Below are 17,071 nucleotides of genomic sequence, written 5' to 3' on the forward strand. Positions count from 1 at the left end.
TTAACCCTATTTCTCTCTCTCTGCTTAACCCTGTTTCTCTGTCTGATTAGCCCTAACTTCCTTTCTCCACAGACTCTGCCAAACCCTCTGAGTTTCTCCAGCATTCTCTGTGCTTGTTTCAGGTTACAGAAAAATAAGTCAGAGTTAGTGCAGACACTAACTGGAACCCCCCAGAGAGTGTCCAAGTCTTTGTAAGGACACTCTGGGCTCTAAGTAGCCGTGATTGGAACTTCTGTGCTGGGTGAAATTGTCCACAGCACCTTCAGCGTGTGGCTCAACTCTCAGACTCAAATCCCTCACTTGGGCGAACTGTCCGTGAGCCTAAAGCAGTGAGGAAATCGTGAATTGGAACAATGTATGTTACTCTAAGCACTGGGTATTCTTTACTAAACCTCAAAGCCAAGGCAATAAAAAAATTGCAGTGTTAACAGTGAAACAATGACTCGTTTCAGCGTTTTACTCAGGGATTTCCAAGTCTACATCACCTTCAGAAACCCGCGATTTCGTGAATGGACATCTGAAATACAATGCATGAAATAATACGACGCACTTGCATTTAAATCTTGAATTAATTGTGTCCTAATCTACCCAATGCATTGTTGCTCCCAGGTAAGTGCCGCCGAAATTGAGGGATGAACAGTGTATGCAATTTCAGGCGTAAGTTTCCGCCGGTCCCCCGCTCAAGGGTAAGTGCGGGAAATTCGCATTGACCCGGTCTGTTAGCGCACGGGGACAAGCGTGGAGGAAATTCGGGCGCGGCGTACAAGGGCAGGCACAAGTCGAACTTTTTCTCTCGATTCTGCAGGAATTCCCCAGCATTTTGGTGTCTCCTTCCCCCCGGCCATCAGTTCTGCCTCTCCATTGTGCATTATCCCACCCCGCTTGAAATTTACCTTTTCCTTGATTCTGAGTGTGAAGTTCAGCAAGTTCCTGTATCCCTCCAGCTCGATATATTTAGGAGCAGTAATTGGAGATGCCTGGGACTCTCCGAAGTTACAACTGCAGCAGCAGATGTATTGCTGTCTGTGGGCACAGTGGGGGGTAGCTGGATTGGAAAGTGATCATTTATGATCCTGAGTTACTCGATTCCTATCAACTGATCGCTTGAGAAGCCAACTCAGTTCTCAAGAGTATTCAAACAGTGTCCAGTCTCACGCACAGTTAACCGTTTCTTGTTGTTGATTGAATTTTAACCTCTGCCACGAAATGCATGATCTAACTTATTGTTTAATCAGTCCTGTAGCCAACACGTAAATAATAGAAAGGCTCGCCAATAAACTGGTGCTGTTTTTTTTTCCCCTGACGTGCAGTCACTATTGAGATGCAGCCGCCAATGACTGCACAGCAAGATCCCACACAGCACGCTCATGATGTGGGATTCATCTGTTTATGGGGGTTGTGGACTGAGGGATGAGTATTGGCCAGGGAACCAAGGTCAGGGGCTGGCATGGTGCCTCAGTGGTTAGCACTGCTGCCTCACAGTGCTAGGGACCCGGGTTCGATTCCAGCCTCGGGCAACTGACCGTGTGGAGTTTGCACATTCTCCCCGTGTGTGCGTGGGGTTTCCTCCGGGTGCTCCGGTTTCCTCCCACAATCCAAAGATGTGCAGGTCAGGTGAATTGGCCATGCTAAATTGCCCGTAGTGATAGGTGCATTAGTCAGAGGGAAATGGATCTGGGTGGGTTAATCCTCAGAGGGTCAGTGTGGACTGGTTGGACCAAATGGCCTGTTTCCAAACTGTAGGGAATCTAACCTCTCCCTTGCGACTTTGCATGTATTTGAGAGAGCCTAGGGTCTCAGGTGAACATCTCAGTTCAAAGATGACATTTTATTTATTCATTCAGAAAGTGTGGGTGTCCACTGGCTGGGCCAGCGTCCATAGCTCATCCACAGTTGCCCTCCAGAAAGTCAGGTGAGTGACCCTCTTCAGCTGCTGCAGTCCAACTTGGTGTCAGAGCACCCACAGTTCTGTTAGGGAGGGGGTGTGCAGGAGTTTGATCTCCTGACCTAAAGGAATGATGATGGAGTTCCAAATCAGGGTGATGTGGAGCTTGGAGGGGAACATGCTTGTGGTGGTGTTGGAGAGTTATAGAGTCACACAGCATGGAAAAACTCCTATCGGTCTAAGCAGTCCATGCTAACCAGAATCCCGAACTAAACTAGTCAAACCTGCCTGCACTTGGCCCCTATCCTTCTAAGCATTTCTTACTCTGTGTAAAAATTATCCCTCCATCTTTTTGAATCTTCCTCCTCTCACCTTAAAAATATGCCCCCAGTCTTGAAATCCGCCACCCTAGGAAAAAGACACCTTATCTATAACTCTTATGATTTTATATGCTTCTATGAGGTCACCCCTCAACCTCCTACGCTCCAGAGAAACATGTCCCAGCCTATTCAGCCTCTCCTTATAACTCAAGTCCTCGATTTCTGGCAACATCCTGGTAAGTCTCTTCTGGACCCTTTCCAGTTTAATAACATTACGAATACCAGCTCCCTTGTCCTTCTTATTGGTGGAAGCTGCAAGTTTGGTTCATGCTGTTGAAACAGTCAGAGTGAGTTGCTTCAGTGTATCTCACCAGTGGTACACACTCCTCCTACTGTGTGTCAGAGCTGGAGGGAGTGGATGTTGAAAGTTGTGGATGGTGCCAAACAAGGCGGCTGCTTTGTCCTGGATAGTGCCAAGTCTCTGGAATGTTGTTATGGCTGCACCCATCCTGGTAAATGGGAAGTATTCCATCACATTCCTGACTTGTGCCTTGTAGATGACGGACAGGCTTTGGGGAGTCAGGAGATGAGCTACTCACTAAAGTTTTCCTCATCTCTGACCTGCTTGTGTAGGCATTGTATTTATATGGCAAGTCCAGTTAAGTTTCAGCTCGATGGTGACCTCCAGGATGTTGATGGTGGGGCAGTTAGTGATGGTAACACCGTTAGCTTTGGGGAGTCAGGAGGTGAGTTCCTTGCTGCCTATAACATTCCAGCATTCCCTACAGACTGGGCTGGAGTGTCGGCCAGGATTATATTCTAAACTGACACGGATAGTAGAGAAAAGTTTGGGGATGGTGAATTATTCTCAAAGTGTAGATTGCGAACCTGTGCAGGTCTTCTTCATCAAAGAGGAGAAAGTGAGGACTGCAGATGCTGGCGATCAGAGCTGAAAATGCGTTGCTGGAAAAACGCAGCAGGTCAGGCAGCATCCAAGGAGCAGGAGAATCAACATTTCGGGCATGAGCCCTTCTTCAGGAATGAGGAAATTATGCCAAGCAGGCTAAGATAAATGGTAGGGAGGAGGGACTTGGGGGAGGGATGTTGGAAATGCGATAGGTGGACACCCGGACCAACCAACCCAACCACCCCGTGGCTGGGACACCCGGACCAACCAACCCGACCACCCCGTGGCTCAACACTTCAACTCCCCCTCCCACTCCACCAAGGACATGCAGGTCCTTGGACTCCTCCATTGCCAGACCATTGCAACACGACGGCTGGAGGAAGAGCGCCTCATCTTCTGCCTAGGAACCCTCCAACCACAAGGGATGAACTCAGATTTCTTCAGTTTCCTTATTTCCCCTCCCCCCATCTTGTCTCAGTCCGAACCTTCGAACTCAGCACCACCTTCCTAACCTGCAATCTTCTTCCTGACCTCTCCGCCCCCACCCCCACTCCGGCCTATCACCCTCACCTTAACCTCCTTCCACCTATCGCATTTCCAAAGCCCCTCCCCCAAGTCCCTCCTCCCTACCTTTTATCTTAGCCTGCTGGGCACACTTTCCTCATTCCTGAAGAAGGTCTCATGCCCGAAACGTCGATTCTCCTGCTCCTTGGATGCTGCCTGACCTGCTGTGCTTTTCCAGCAACACATTTTCAGCTTCTTTATCAAAGACCCCTCCCACCCCAGTTATAATCTCATCCACTGTCTTCCATCAGGTAGAAGGTATAATAGCTTAAACACACAGGTTCAAGAGCAGCTTCTTCCCCGCTGTTATTAGACTTCTGGATGCACCTCACAAATCTCAAATCGAACGTTGTTCTTGCTTTTTGTGCACCTTCTTTGCAACCATAACATTGTATTCCTCACTCTGTTCACTTTATGATCTTTGTCTGGTATAATCTGCCTGCACAGCTTGCAAAACAAAACTTCTCACTGTACTTAGGTACATGTGAACAATAATAGATCAAATCAAATCAACCATTGAGAGCACTTGGGATTCTGTACCATACATACTCTATACATCAATGAACTGCTGGCTCTCTTGTTAGATGGATTTTGTGGAATTTATAACAGATTATTTGGTCAGAATGTTTTGTACATTTGCCCAATTATTTGTTCCGTGCTTTGGTGCTTTATGCAAAACTTGAAGCTGAGTTTAAAACAATTTCTACAAGCCTTTAATCCTCAGCTGCATGTGGTTTACAAAGTAATGTAAGGAACTACATCTTCTTGCTTAATGGGTTGGAGTTTATAGGAGATCAGTCACTGTAAATATCACTAAAATATCAAAGGAGCTTGGTAACTTGAAAAATAAAGTGGCGCACATTTTTCGCTGCACAAGACAATGTTGCTCTTGGAGCAATGAGATTGTTGTGTTACAGAGACAGAGCAGCTCAGGTGTTAGAGTTGAGGAAAAACTGCCTGATGATAACTCTCGGATCGGTCCAGGTACAGGTTGCTAGAAATGTTAGTGTAGTGCAGCCAGACTCAGCAGACAGGAAACAGCTCTCTCTCCCCCGTCTCTCTGTGCACGTGAAAACAAAGGGACTCAAAAGAAAGAATACTAATTAAAAAGGAGCCCTATTTCCCACTGAGCTGCTATCGAGTAAAAGGGCAACAGCATGTCATCATTGCTGAGATCAAAAAAACTACCAGAAACACCTCCCTACTCTGGTGCCTGGATGAATGATCCACAGAAATCACTTTCCCTGTCTTTCTTTTTTAACTCAGAATATTTTTGTCAAACTATCTGCATTCCATCAGCTTTATTCATAAGATCATAAGATGTATGAGTAGAAATACAACATCCAGCACATCAAGTCCAAACCAACATTCAATGAGATTGTAGCTGATCGGATAATCCACATCTCCACTTTCCTGCCTTTTTCCCCCATAACCCTCGATTCCCTCATTGATTAAAAGCCCTCCATCTTAGCCTTGATAATACTTAACTCCCCACCCCGACTGCGGTAAAGAATTGCATGGATTCACTCCTCTCTGAGAGAAGAACTTCATCCTCATCTCTGTTTTAACTAGATAACTACTTACTGACTGAAACTTTCCTGGACTGCCTCCAATACCAGTACAATGTTCCTTCGGGAAGGGAAACCAGAACTGTTCTCAGTGTTCCAGCTGTGGTCTGGGCAGTGCCTTGTAGAGTTTTAACATTCTTATTTTTACACTCCATTCCCTTTGAATTCCAGCCAACATTCCACTTACCTTCACTATTACCTGCCGAAGTGATGCTCTAGAATCCCGAAATCTCACTCAGCTGCAGCTTTCTCCGGTCTTTCCACGTTTAAAATAAAAATATTTCGCTCTTTTATTCTTCCTGCTGAATTGCATAACCTCACAGTTTCCCACAATACATTCCATCTGCCGAGCTGTAGTTCACTCATAGACTCACAGAGTTGTTCAGCCTGGAAACAGAGCCCTCGGTCTAACTTGTCCATGCCGACCTACATTAACCTCGTCCCATTTGCCAGCATTTGACCCATATCCCTTTAAACCCTTCCTATTCATATAACCAACCTTTTAAATGTTGTAATTGTCCCCACCTACCTGACCATACCCTCTGTAGGTTTCTTGTGTTATATGATCTATCTGGTAACTAATTGTGGCCCAGCGTTGATCCCTGTAGCATTCCACTGGTCACAGGTCATTATCCTGAAAACACCCCCTATCCCAACTCTTCTTAATGGAATTAGGAGTGAAAACAATGACTAGTTTCCCCTTTGCCAGTTTTAAACCACCCTGAGTGATCAGTGTCTGCTCCCATTGCCCCTCTGAATGTGACAGTGACACGTGCAGCTACACACAACCCTCCAGAACATGTTCACAGTGATTCACTGCTTCTCCTGACAGTGCATTGTCGCAGTTCCTGTTACCTTCCTCAGACACCTACAGGGACAATGCCCTCCAGGTTCTATGTGAGCACGAGAAGTTTTACTTAATGCTTTCAAATGTCTGCTCAACCATAGTTTTCTTCCTGTCACCATCCCAGGCCCAACAAATCACTCATAGAGAGAACACACAACAGACAAACATAATCAAACACTGAACAAGTTAACATGACACTCCCAGTGACAGTTGGAAGTCATTGAGCTGAAACTACCTCCATTCCCAGGGTGGAATTTAATGTCCTCTTGAGGGGCACTTTTGGAGGTAGAGAGCATTCAATCAGGATGGAGATGCAGTGGAATGGGTTTACATGAATATGGAAGTAATCATATTTATATCAGTATTCGCAAATGATGTATGATCACATGATCAGTGGGAGCTGGTTCTTTAGCAGCCTCATCATAGATGCGGGGTCTTAACCCGTATGTAGTTAGTGTTTACCACGGTTAAATAAAACAACAGTGCCAGTTCGTATGTCAAAGCCTCCTGTAATCTTTACCAACCTGGTCATGTGGACCCAACCTCAGTCAGTGCCATTCATATGGATCTCGTCAGAGCAAGACACCCATCCTCAATGGCTTCTCTTCCAGTTACAGGATGGTTACCTCTGGGGTCCTTCACAAGTCCATTCTTGGCACCTTCCTGTTACTTCCATCCAAAGTGAGGTGGTGAAGTATTAAATTAGATGCTCCAATAAACACTCATCTTTTTCTTGCTAATAGATTTATTTACAGAATGCAGGCTGCTTACTCCTCCTGTGTCCCAGGTCTTTTAGGTGTTTAATCAAACAGTGCCCTTCACTTGTATATCTTCACAATATCACAAACGTATCAACCAATCAATAGCTATGATCAAATCTGAGTATTACTGAAAAAGGAGTCATTTTGTCAAAGCTTTCAACCTTGTGCTCATCAGGACGGTTTGCAAGAATCCCCGTGTGAAGGGGGACAATGGTTTCTGTTGTATGAGAAGAGTAATCAGAAGTCTCAGCTCAAACGGAATAAAATATTCCTCCAGTTTACGTTGGTATTCCTGCAAGGCTGTGTTTGCTGACAATAGCACATGCACATTGAACCAGCCCAGAGGGAAGGGGGCCCTGAGAATGGGGAGGGACTCAGGAGAGGGGGTTGTAAACTCCCCTCCCTGTCCCCATTCCCCTCTCGTCCTTTATTGTCCTTCCCTGTCCCTCCCCTCCCCGTCCCCCTCTACCCCATCCTGGGCCGTCACTCCCTGTCACTGAACCCCATTTCAGAAACGTGCTTCTCCTCTGTGCATGCTCAGTGCGGCTTGTGCATATGGCGTCACACATAAAGTTTACGTGTTGATGTAGCGGGTCTGGACATGTGCTTTTGGCAGGTGCCGTTACCCCCAGTTGAGGGTGTCCACAGCATTCCTGCACAAAAACAGAAATTGCTGGAGAAACTCAGCAGGTCTGGCAGCGTCAGTGGACAGAGAAAAACAAGAGTTAATGTTTGAGTCAGGTGACCCTTCTTCAGAACTGATTGTATCTAAGAGAAGGTGGTACACATCCTGATCGATAGGTGGAGATGGAACTCAGAGAGACAGGAAGATGTTCAGGCAGATGGTATTATGCCAGAGAAGAAAAGCTGATAATGAGGACTGTGTCATGACAGGGCCTGGGAATGTGGGGGTGGCCAATGGACATAGGAGGAGGCGTTAAGGTTCCAAAATGATTGAATTCAATATTGAGTCCTGAAAGCCGCAGGGTCCCCAAGTGGACAATGAGATGCTGACCTTCACTGGAGCACTGTAGCAAGCCTGAGACAGAGATGTTGGCCAGGGAACAGGGTGGGGTGTTGAAGTGACAGGCAACAGGAAGCATGGGCAGAACCTGGGTGTTCCACAGAGCGGTCACCCAGTCTGAGGATCATCTCTCCAAAGCAGAGGACACCTCATTGTGAGCAGTGAATGCAGTAGACTAGATGGAGCGAAGGGCAGGTAAATCACTGCTTCACTTGGAAGGTGCATCTGGGACCTTGGATAGTGAGGAGGGAGGAAGTAAATGGGTAGGTGTTACACCTTCTGCAGTTGTAGGGGAAGGTGCCGTGGGGCTGTGGGAGGGTGAGGGTATTGGGTATGGAGCAGGAGTGGACCGGAGTAACAGGATGGAATGGTCCCTGTGGGACACTGACAAGGGAGGGGAGGGGAAAGTGTGTCTGGTTGTGGCAGAAATGGTGGTTAGATCTAAAACTGCCTTTTGGGAAATATCTCAATGAGTGCAAGGTAAAATACTTTGATAAAGGTGTATTTTTTCAGCAATAACAAAAATACCATTAATTTGATTATTGCGTCCTATTTCTCATCCACAAGCTACAGGTAATAGCATTACTCAAAATGTCAGCATCACTTTCTGCAGGCCAGCTGCCAACATTGGACTACCCCATCTCTATTCTCTGGACCCTTAAATGTCTCTAAAATTGTTAGTCTGCTTCTCTGAGAACCCTGTGCATAAATTTCCCCAAATTCAAAACGGGAAAGTTTCATCAGCATTCCTCTTCCTTTCAGCAATGTTCAAACTCTTTTCTACCAAGTGTTTACATATTTGGGTGATGACTGGAGCCCACCAGCAGAAGCAGATTTTTGTGGGAACTTGGCTTCATGTTGTCCTTTGGTCACACCTTCACTATTCCTTCTGCAGTGAGTAACCGTACTCTGCCTGGGGTTGTTCCCTGGGGTCTACATGTCCTTTGTGAGAGTGAAGTGTATCACCAGTCCAATGGCCAGGATCAGGGGTCCTGAGAGGAAGGCTAGCCCATGGCGAATGATCGGTTGTTTTGTGGACAGGATTTCTCCGACTGTGATAACTCCAGTGTCCACAATGGAAGCCTCATCCATCACCTGGTTCTCCTCTGTCTGTAATTTGATTTGATGATCACATGGAATTGGATTCACTGCTCTATTTCCTGTGTCTATTTCTGTGGGGGACATTGTCACATTGTGAGCACATGATGACACTAGTTGATGGGATTGTTTTTGTGATGGTTGGTGATCAGATATATTTAACAAAAGGTCATGATGTGGAGGTACCGGAGTTGGACTGGGGTGGACAAAGTTAAAAATTACACAACACCAGATTATAGTCCTTTCAAACAAACCTGTTGGACTGTAACCTGGTTTTCAACTTTAACAGGGGGTGTTAGTGTTGCGATAACATCACTGGGCTAATAATTCAGAGACGTGGTAGGGCTGTGTTGGTGGAGTGAGTTCCAGCACAGCAGGTGGTGAGATGAAAATCCAATTAATACATTTGGTTATAAAGGCGATAAAGGCTTGTAGAGGTGATGATGACAACTATTATTGATCGTTGTAAAAGTCCAAATGCATCATTCGTGGAAGGAAAGCTGCCATCTTTGCCAGAGTTGATTGCCTATGGGGCAACCCCTGCTAAGGGGTTGACTCTTAGCAGCCCCTTGGAATGGCCTTGCATGCATTCAGTTCAGGGGCAATTAGGGATGGACCACAAATGTGTGACTTGCTGATCCCGTGAAAGAATAAAGGAAAAGGAAAGACCAGTGTACTCCTCCATGACTATCTCTCATTGGCCAAGCCCCTTGATCCATATATGGGAGATCAGTTCTGCAAATGGTGACCAACTTGGGTTCCTGTTTTTTTTTTGACTCTGTGTTGTATCTCTGCATTCAACTGTCAGAGGGCCAGCTCAGGAACCAAGTCCCTGAGACTAAAAGAATTCCCATGCTATGGATTATTTTGTGTGCTCTCTCCATTGTGACTGGATTAAAACATACAAATTCATGAGGGAACATAATAGGGCAGATATGGAGAGAATGTCTAGAATTATCCAGAACATAGTAAAGACGTTGTAAAACTTTAAAGGATGCAGAAAAGATTTACAAGGAACGGAGGGTTTGAGCTACAGGGAGAGGCTGAATAGGCTGGGGCTTGAGGGGTCAGAGGCTGAGGGGTATAGAGGATTATAAAATCATGACGGGCATGGATAAGATAAAGAGACAAAGTCTTTTCCCCAGGGTAGGAGAGTCCAGAACTAGAGGGCATAGGTTTAAGGTGAAAGGGGAAAAATATAAAAGGGATCTAAGGGCAATTTTTTCACACAGAGGGTGGTGTGTATATGGAATGAGCTGCCAGAGGAAGTGGTGGAGGCTGGTACAATTACGGTATTCAAAAGGCATCTGGATGGAGACATGAATAGTAAGGGATATGGGCTAAGTGCTGGCAAATGGGACTCAATTAACTTAGGGTATCTGGCCAGCATGGACAAATCAGACCGAAGGGTCTGTCTCCATGCTGTACATCTCTGTGACTCTATAACTCCAGAACTAGAGGCTCCGTGTTTAAAAATAAGGGGTCACCCATTTAAAACAGAGATGAGGCAGAGTCTTTTTCTCACAGAGGGTTGTGAGACTTTGGTGAAAGGAGGTGGAAGCAGAGGATTTGGATGTCTTTGAGGTAGAGTTGGATAGATTCTTGCTGAAGTAAGAGGGTAAAAAGTTATCAGGGGAAGGTGAAAGGTTATTGGAGTAGGTGGGACTGTGCATTTGTGGTTACAATCAGGTCATCCATGATATAATTAAATGGCAGAGCAAGCTCCAGAGGCAGAATCATTGATTCCTGCCCCTTGGTTCTACGTATCAAACTGCTGCTGTGCTATCAGAGGGTATAATCTCAGATCAAGGGCTTACCCATTTAAGGCAAAGATGAAGCAAAATCTTTTTCTTGCAGAATGTGTGGAATTCTTCACTGCAGTGGGCCTGCAGTTGGGTCATTAAGTGTATTCAAGGCTGAGACAGGCAGATTTTTAATCTGTAAAAGGAAGTTAGGGTACCGGGCTAAAGGCTGGCCAGTGAATTGAATTGAATTTGTCTCGCGAGCAATATAGGCAGATCACAGAGTTAAGTAGCATAGATAAGTAAATGATAAGTAAACAGTGGCAAAAACAAAACACAGGAACAAGCGAATGTTAAGAGTTTGTGAGTCCATTCAGTATTCTAACAACAGTAGGGTAGGAACTGTTGTGAAACCGGCTGGTGTGTGTGTTCAGGCTTCTGTACCTTCTCCCCGATGGTAGAGGTTGTAGAAAAACATTGTTGGGGTGGGATGAATCTTTGAGAATTCTGGCGGCCTTTCCTCGACAGCGGGCCTGGTAGATGGATTCTATAGATGGGAGGTTGGTCTTTGGGATTGTCCGGGCCGAGTTCACTTCTCTCTGTAACCTGTCTCCGGTCTTGAATGGTCCAGTTGCCATTCGAGGTGGTGACACATCCAGACAGAATGCTCTCGATGGCGCACCTATAAAAGTTGGCAAGGATATTCGCCGTCATGCCAAATTTCCTCAGCTGCCTGAGGAAGAAGAGACATTGTTGGGCTTTTGTAACCAGTGCTTGCACATGAAGAGTCCAAGAAAGCTTGATGTGAATGACCACTCCCAGGAGCTTGACACTCTCCACTCGTTCCATCTCTGTGCTGTTAATGTGGAGGGGGGCATGAGTAACATCCCGCTGAGAGTCAATAATGAATTATTCAGATTTGCCGACGTTGAGAGCTAGGTTGTTCTCAGTGCGCCATTTTTCCAGGTCTTCCACCTCCCATCTGTAGTCTGTTTTGTCGCCATCTGAGATTCGACTGACTATGGTAGTGTCATCAGCGAACTTGTAAATGGCATTAGTCTGGTAATTGGCGACACAGTCATGGGTATACAGTAGGGGGTTCAGTACACACCCCTGGGGGGCTCCAGTGTTGAGTGTTAGTGAGGATGAAATATTGTCCCCAATCTTCACTGATTGTGGCCTGTGGGTCAGGAAACTGAGGATCCAGTTGCAGAGAGTGGGGCTTAGTCTGAGATCACCAAGTTTAGTAATGAGTCTCGAGGGGATAATAGTGTTGAAGGTTGAACTATAGTCAATGAGTAGGATTCTTTTGTAGCTGTTCTTGGTGTCAAGGTGTTCTAGGGAGGAGTGAAGGGCAAGTGATATGGCATCTGATGTGGATCTGTTGGTCCAATAGGCAAATTGGAGTGGGTCAAGAGTAGTGAGGAGGCTGGAGTTGATTAATGCCATGACTAGCCTTTCAAGCACTAATGACCACCGAAGTTAGGTCCACTGGGCGGTAGTCATTGAGACATGCTGCATGGGCTTTCTTAGGCACAGGGATGATGTTGTCAGTTGCTGTGACAAAATTTAGATAACTGAGTTAGAACCCTGGAGGACAGAAAGAGAGACATCCTGATTTGTTTTGTATAAAATAGCATTCTCTTGTTTACATTTTCTTTAAAAACAGACACTGTGCTGGATTGACAAGATGGATTCCACTGATCACATGATACCAGTTGACCACAGTTTCTGGAAAGATCTGATCAAGTGTGACCATGGAACAGAAGCTTCCACCACCCACCTGCAAGATCACACCCGTGGCAAGGACAAGGTGAACCGGAGTCAGTTCTGAACAAAGGAGAAACGCCACCAAAGCTCTGTATGGCTTGAATTGATAAGATCATTGAATTCCTACAGTGTGGGGGCAGGACATGTGGCCCATCAAGTTCACACCAACCCTCCCACGAGCATCTCACCCAGACTGATCCTTGTAACCCTACATTTCCCATGGCTAATCCACCTAACCTGCACATCCCTGGACACTGTGGGAAATCTAGCGTGGCCAATCCACCTAACATCTTTGGCCTGTGAGAGGAAACCAGAGCACCTGAAGGGGACCTGTGCAGACACAGGGAGAATATGCAAACTCCACACAGACAATCGTCCAAGTCTGGAATCGAACCCAGGACCTTGTAGCAGTGCTAACCACTGAGCTAATGCACTGCCCCAATCCTGGTGACAGTGATGACCAAACACAATGAAATGTGGACAGGATGCCAAAAACACAGCTATCTATCAGTTTGGGGAAGCCTGTCTCTTGACTGAAGCTGCTAGTTTTTGAAACTACCTTCATTTTCTTTTTATTCTTACATGAGATGTTTTCACTGGCTAGTCCATAGTTTATTGCCCAGAGGACTGTAAAGAGTCAATCACATTTGGAGGTTTGGAGTCAGACCAGGCAAGGCTGGCAGATTTCCCTCATAAAGGACATTAGTGAACCTCATGGTTTTTGTTATGTTTCATCACCATTAGGTTAGTTTTCTATTCCAGATTATTTTTTATTCAATTCAAATTTCACCACCTGTGGGATTTGAACTCATGTCCCCAGTACACGAGCCTGGAGTTCTGAATTGCTGGTCCAGTAACATTACCGTTGCCTCCCCTATTCAGCTTTCACTTCTGTTTGTAAGTCTATTCATAACACCCAAGGCACAAGCAGCTCCTGGCTTAACCAACAGCCCTGTGGTTGACCGTACACTCCAGGGACAGCAACTCACCATCAGTGTCTCAAGGGCAATTAGGGATTTGCAATACATGCTGGCCCAGCCACTGATGGCCACATCTCATGATTTAATATAAAAAAAGCTAAATCCCTAGACACATTATCCCACAATTTCTGCAAAGAAACCAGTGTTTTGCCCGCAAACTGAGCCGTTCCCTTGCTTAACCCAAAATTATCAGCAATTTGACTGTCTGTGAGCAGTCTTTCTTTACCTGTTGATCTATACTGGCTTCGTGCAGCAGGTATTCTGTGTGAGATGTCCACATTTTACATTACACCTGCATTAACCAGAGCCTTGAAGCAAGACAAAAAAAATTGTTAAAGCCCTGTTAGGATTCACCTGAGGCAACACTTTCTGTACATCACAATCTCCCATTTCATTTTTATTTATTCAGTCATAGGATGTGGGTATCACTGGCTGGGTCAGCAGTTATTATTCACTCCTACTTGCCCAGAAAAGATTTAACAGTGGATTACATTGCTGTGGGTCTGAAATCTCATGTAGTTAAGGCCAACAATGCATGGAGGATTCCCTGAAGGACATTAGTGATGGGTTTTTAAACAATGATGATATCATTGCAGTTCTTTAATAAGATCCCTATAGTGCAGATAAAGGCCATTCACCCATCAAGTCTGTACTGAGCTTCTGAAAAGCATCCCATCCACACATCCCTAGGCATTATGGACAGTTTAGCAACCGCCAATCCACCTAACCTGCACATCTTCAAACTGTGGGAGGAAACGGGATCACGGGGAGAACATGCAATCTCCATGTGGACAGTCACCCGAGGCTGGAATCAAACCTGGGTCCCTGGCGCTGTGAGGTAGCAGTGCTAACCACTGAGCCACCGTACTGAGTTTCACTATCTGCCGTAAGTGAGATTGGAAACCATATTATGAAAGATGTTCTTACCTGAGATACTGGTTCAGTGATATTACGACTGGGCCACTTCCAATCAGAGTGTCTAGCATCTAATCTTACCTCATCAGATGTTTCCTTCCAGTTCATTCTGCAAACCACTGTTAGATAAACAACAAATCGTACAATTGCAGACATGAGCATTCCAGTCCAGAAACCTGCAAAATAACATGGGGGCAGTGAGCGTGGATGCAATGCTGTTGGGCTTTCCTTCCATTTCTGTTCATTTAAGAAACATTTTTGCCTTTATCAGGTCAACCTGTGAGGTGCTATTTGTCCACTTTTAGTCACAGCACCCCTGGATTCAGGAGGTAAATAATTTAGCCACGACCTCACTCCTGAATTCCATCCAACTATTGGAGTAAATGGGTCTGAGTAGAAGGTGGGCAAGATCCTGGCTTAGCTCAACCATGACACATGCTTCCAGCCAATATTCCAGGGTGGCACTGTGACTAGCACTGCTGTTTCACAGCCCCAGGTTCAATTCCAGCCTTGGGCAACTGTCCATGTGGAGTTTGCACATTCTCCCCATGTCTGTGTGTTTCTTTGCCGGGTGCTCTGGTTTCCTCCCACAGTCTAAAGAAGTCCAGGTTAGGTGGGTTGGCCACGCTAAATTGCCCTGTAGTGTCCGGGGATTTGCAGGTTAAGTGGATTAACCATGGGAAGTGTAGGGTTACAGGCATGGGGCACGTCTGAGTGGAGTGCTCTTCGGAAGGTCGGTGTGGACTTGATGGGCTGAAATGACCTGCTTCCACACCATAGAGATTCTGTGATTCTTTGGCTACAAGTGAGAATTGTACACGATGGCTCAGTGGTTAGCACTGCGGCCTCACTGCGCCAGGGACCCAGGTTCAATTCCTGTCTCGGGTACATGTCTATGTGTCGTTTACACATTCTCCCCATGTCTGCGTGGGTTTCCTTCGGGTGCTCCGGTTGCCTCCCACAGTCCATGTGCAGGTTAGGTGAATTGGCCATGGGAAATTGCCCGTAGTGTCAGGTGGATTAGTCAGGGGTAAATGTAGGGGAGTGGGTCTGGGTGGGTTGCTCTTCGGAGGGTCAGTTGGGCTGTAGGGCCTGTTTCCACGCTGCAGGAAATCTAATCTAATAATACAGAGTATTGATCAACATTGGCCCCAAGAACCATTCAGGGCCGGTTAGACTCATCATACGACAGGGGTGAACTAACTTAACTCTCCAGTACTGATTGCAAGGTGCACTACACCTTTAGAGAGTGGGTGGAGGGGTTGCTAATTGCCAGTAAAGAACAAAGGGAACAATTATTCAAATTCATACCAAAAGCACCAAGTTTTGTAGCAAACATCAGTGCTATTCCAATGGGAAATCCAATCAGGGAACAGCCAACTAGGTTACCAATAGCTCCCAGTTTCTGCTTCCCAGCTCCTCTTAACACTCCACCATTGATACAATGCAAACAAAGCATACCACAGTTATTTTATAAAGACTTATAATTTCTGCAGAAAGGAAACAAAACATAATGGCTTAGCATGTAGTTGAATCATTCTGAACCAATAGGTTACATTTTCAACACAATCACTGATGTTATGGAAGGAGGAATCGCTCATGTGAACAATAGTCTTTCTTGGAACACTCACACTGAAAGTAACAAATGAAAATTATTTTCTAAATCTATAATCTTACTGCACACAATGATTGGAAGTCTCCTGAAAGTGTAGGGATGCCAAAGGGAAGTTGGAGCTTTCAAGACAGATTTTTGTTGAATCAAGTTATCAGCGTTATGGAATCAAGGCAGAACAATGGACTTTAGACACAGATCAGTCACAATCCCGTTGACCAGCAGAGCAGGTTTGAGGGGTGGAATGGCCTCCTGTTCCTAAGATCCAAATCCATGTGCCTGTTGACCCTCTGGCCACAGTATCCATTGCAATGTGATAACAGTCAATGTGATATCACTTTCTGTCCATGAGACTCACTTCAGAGAGCTGCATATTTCAAAATGTTCTCATCAGCTCCAATGGAACTTTAGTTGACACATGCATTAAAATTCAAAACAGGGCACTTTTCAGTCGAAATGCTTTAAACAATTCCAAGGTCAAAAGGATTAGAGATGAATATCTTCAGGGATTTCTCCAGTTGTACGTTCAGTACTTGTTTTGAAAAAATACCTTTTCTGTCAATAATTGTCAAATGGGGAACTTCACTTAGTTACCTCAGAAGGTCCCCCACTATCGATCGTATTAGTGTCTTTCCAAGTTACTTTACCCTTCATGAAGCTCTTAATTGTAATGGGCACAGCAAAAAATTAGGGGACTGTAATAGTGCTCAAGACAGTGTTGCAGCAATCCAACAATTTGGAAACCAAGACGCCTCCTATTCTCAAAACACAGAAGAAATCTAAAACCAGCCCACACTAAAAATCATGCAACACCAGTTTATAGTCCAACAGGTTTATTTGGAAATACTAGCTCTCGGAGCGCTGCCCCTTCATCAGGTGGTTGTGGAGCAGCATCATACAACACAGACTTTATAGCAACAGGATTGCAGTGTCATGTAATGTAATATTGAATAAATTTAGCTTCAGTCTTTCATCTTTTAGAGTGACCATGTTAGTTTTTATTCTTTCATATGAGGGTTACCTCAGATTACAACAGGATCTGGACCAGATGGGCCAATGGGCTGAGAACTGGCAGATG

The 17,071-nt window shown here is 45.5% G+C and overlaps 1 protein-coding gene and 1 pseudogene across 1 annotated transcript in view; both read right to left on the reverse strand.

The window, feature by feature from the left end:
* Nucleotides 1-1,169, reverse strand: part of LOC122563931 (multidrug and toxin extrusion protein 1-like) — a 39,174-nt gene extending 38,005 nt beyond the window's left edge. Inside the window, exon 1 of the mRNA XM_087977253.1 lies at nt 894-1,169. The gene's annotated coding sequence lies outside the window, so the exon portion shown is untranslated. The remainder of the gene's footprint in view (nt 1-893) is intronic.
* A 7,640-nt stretch (nt 1,170-8,809) lies between these two features.
* The window catches only part of LOC148141858 (multidrug and toxin extrusion protein 1-like), a 47,379-nt pseudogene continuing 39,117 nt past the window's right edge, over nt 8,810-17,071 (reverse strand).

This window comes from Chiloscyllium plagiosum, unplaced genomic scaffold, assembly GCF_037043375.1.
Source record: "Chiloscyllium plagiosum isolate Xiang-an unplaced genomic scaffold, Cpla_swu_hap1 HiC_scaffold_31, whole genome shotgun sequence".
In the NCBI taxonomy this organism is placed as follows: domain Eukaryota; kingdom Metazoa; phylum Chordata; class Chondrichthyes; order Orectolobiformes; family Hemiscylliidae; genus Chiloscyllium; species Chiloscyllium plagiosum.